This window comes from Tamandua tetradactyla (genome assembly GCF_023851605.1).
Source record: "Tamandua tetradactyla isolate mTamTet1 chromosome 25 unlocalized genomic scaffold, mTamTet1.pri SUPER_25_unloc_1, whole genome shotgun sequence".
NCBI lineage: Eukaryota > Metazoa > Chordata > Mammalia > Pilosa > Myrmecophagidae > Tamandua > Tamandua tetradactyla.
The window spans coordinates 369951-373239 of NW_027518256.1; the positions used below are offsets into that span (position 1 = coordinate 369951).

The 3289-nt window shown below is 38.8% G+C and overlaps 1 pseudogene; it reads right to left on the reverse strand.

Moving 5' to 3' along the window:
- Positions 1-981: 981 nt before the first annotated feature.
- On the reverse strand, positions 982-2600 carry LOC143673031 (translational activator of cytochrome c oxidase 1 pseudogene; annotated as a pseudogene).
- Between the last annotated feature and the right edge of the window lie 689 nt (positions 2601-3289).

Below are 3289 nucleotides of genomic sequence, written 5' to 3' on the forward strand. Positions count from 1 at the left end.
ATCTATTGCTTTTTTGTATATATGTTATTTTTCACAAAAAGGAGAGTCAATTGTGATGATAAAAAATACATATATATTCTTTCTAGCCTCCAATATTCTAGAGCAGTTAGAAGGAAAAATTTGAGATGATTGTATGGTAACCTAGGACAAACTCTGAGATCCATCTTCTAACTACTTGTTGAAGAGTGCTTTGGAAACTACTGCTTTTTTCTTTTTCTGTTTTGTTTATATGTTATATTATACAATAAAAAAGTAAAAAAATAAAACAACTAAGGCATTATTAAAGGAGGTGTAAGAACATCTATTTTGGCATGATCATGGATTAATGCAGATTTTCTCCCTAACCCTTGTGCTCCAGCTGTTGACATAATTATGGAATTAGTCATATGTTTTTCCCAGAAGCTAAAATTATCATTTACAGCCTATTTAGTTTTAGTTTTTCTTCCATCCTCATTTACTTGAGGCTCCTTCAAGAAATTACCCTGAACTTAGAACTGGCCCAAACAACCTCTAAAGTAGATGAGTGATAGGCATCTCAAAATCCAGTGAGCAAAATAAAGCAAGGACCCTATTTCCTATCTAGTCAGGCTTCTAATTTAGTCCCTTGACTCTCCCTCTGTTCTTGTTTCCTCTCTAGCTCCCAAAGACCCACCATCAGACATCAGAGATGAAGAGGAACTAGGATTAGGCATTCTGGGGGCTTTTGAACCTAGCACAGTGCAGACTTTCCTGAGAGCTGCCCAATTTTCTGACTGGTTCACATTTACCAATCTCAGAAGACACAGGAGGCTGGTCACAGCCAGGCCTGAGGGATCCTACCAGAATGGGGCCTAAACTCTGGTGGAAGAAGGGCACAGTGGCCACACAGAGAACATGGATGCATGCGTAGCAGTTCACATTGTGTGGAGCAACTATACTGGAAGCAGTCTTGTGTTTTGCCTCTGAAGTCCTACATCTCATGAGGATGAATAATGACACCAGTTGAGCAGCTTGTGTTAGATAAATACAGTCCTTGGTACATAGTATATATTCAATAAATATTGGACAGGAAGGAGCTCAGGGCAGGTATAGCCTGGCTATTCAGTGTTGTCATAGATCTGGATCACTTCCTCATAGTTGCAGAAACCCTGGATGAGCTGGGAGGTTTTCTCTAGGTCAGGGTCTACCAGCTCTACCTTTGTGTTGAAGATGAACTTTAGTATAAAGGACACAGAATGTAACCCTTGGGTGTTCAGTCTCTTCCTCATTTGATGCAATAAAGAGGCATCATAAATAAATTTTAAAATAGTCTTTTCCTCTTTGTCATGGGTTTTCTTGACATGCTCAGATCCTGCTTCGATTGCCAGTTCCAGGACATGCTCTAGGTTGACAACATTCTTCTCTCTGTCTTCCACTCCAACAATGACCACTCCACTTTTTTCAAAGGAGTAATGAGCTCCTTCAGTCATCATTCCCCAATTCTCATTCATGACATATCTGATATCTGAATGACACTTAGAGCCACTGTTATATAACACTTCAATGAATAGAGAAAAACCACCAGGGACTTGACCCTCATACAGCAAATAAATGTCTTTGGTCTTCTCCATTTTCTATGCTGCCTTAATTGTAATTTGAGTATGTGTTTACTGAGGCATACCTCTAAGATGACTAAGTGACTTTTGAGATCTGTATTGGGGCTTTAACCGCCTGGTGGATGCTCAGACTAAGCTTGATAAAAATGTGACTCCTTTTGGTGTCATGGTCAGAGGCAGTTTTCTGACCAGAGAGGAGCTGCTACCCTGGGGCTCAGGCTGAAGGCTTGGGGGCACATGTGAAAGAGTGGCCCACAGACCAGGGCCTCTCAAACTCAAGCAATGACCAAAAGATCTGCCCAAACTGGTGGTGGCCAAGACAGCCTTTGGCTTCGACCCTGGGCTGCAACCTAAAAATAACAGTGGTCAATGTCAGCCCATCCCAGCCACCCCTGGGACAGACTGACCATGACACACTCAGTGCTATCCAAATTGCAACCAGAGCATTTACTTTTAATTTTACTGTCCTGCACAGAGATCAGTGATGTCCTATTGTAACTGGTGCCCAGCTTGCAATGGTGCTAGCTGAACCCCAATCCAGGTTCAGGGGTCTCACTGCTAAAATAATTTAGACAAACAAGAAAGCCAGTAAGAATAAGTAGTAAAGTTTATTAAAGAGAAAGAGAAAGAGTACATACTTAAGAAGTTGAAACAGTGTGCCCAAGGGAGGGACACAAACTGAGTGAAGTGACTTTAGCTTGTTTTATAGGACAGTTTTACTTGTGGCAGTTGGTAGGGCTTTTTTTTTTAGTTCTAGGAATAGATAGCTAGTGGAATTGGTGGTGCTGTCACATACCTAAATTTTGTCTTTGGCAGATACTTGACATTCTTTATGACCCTATGCTTCCTATCATAAAGAATTTGCCCTGGGCCCAGGATTTTGTGGGGTTTGTGGTTTGGGGAGTTTTCAATGGTTAACAAGGTTTGGGGGCTTTAGGGAAAATTCTTTATACAGAGAAAACTATAAAAAATTAGCTAAAGAAATCATGGAAGACCTAGATAAATGGAAGGGCATACTGTGGACATAGATTGGAAGTTGAAATATAGTTAAGATGTCATTTCTACATATATTGATTTATAGATTCAATCAATACCAATTAAAACCCAAATAATATATTTTGCAGAAATAGGAAAACAGTAACCAAATTTATTTGCAAAAGCAGGGTGCCTCAAATATCTAAAAATATCTTGACATAGAAAAATGAAATTGACTATATCATATTACCTGAATTTAATGCATATTATACAGCTACAATGCTCAAAACAGCATTTTACTGGCATATAGATACATTGACAAATGTAATCAAATTGAGTATTCAGATGTAGACCGTATCATCTGTGAACAATTGATATTTAGAAGGGCTGTCAAGCCAGACCAACTGGGAGAGAGCAGTCTCTTCAGTTAATGGTGTTTGTACTGGATATCCATATGCAAAATAATGAAAGAAAATTAATCTCTCAGACCTTACACAAACATTAAATCAAAATGGATCAAAGATCCAAACTTTAGAGTTAAGACCATAAAACATTTAGAAGAAAATGAAGGGAAATATTTTATAAATCTCCTGATAAGAGGTGGTTTCCTAAACTTTACATGCAAATCTCAAGCACATTTAAAAACAAATAAATAGATGTCCTGGGCCAAGATGGTGGCTTAACAATGTGTGCATTTTAGTTCGTCCTCCAGAAAAAGTACTAAATAACCAGAAACAGTA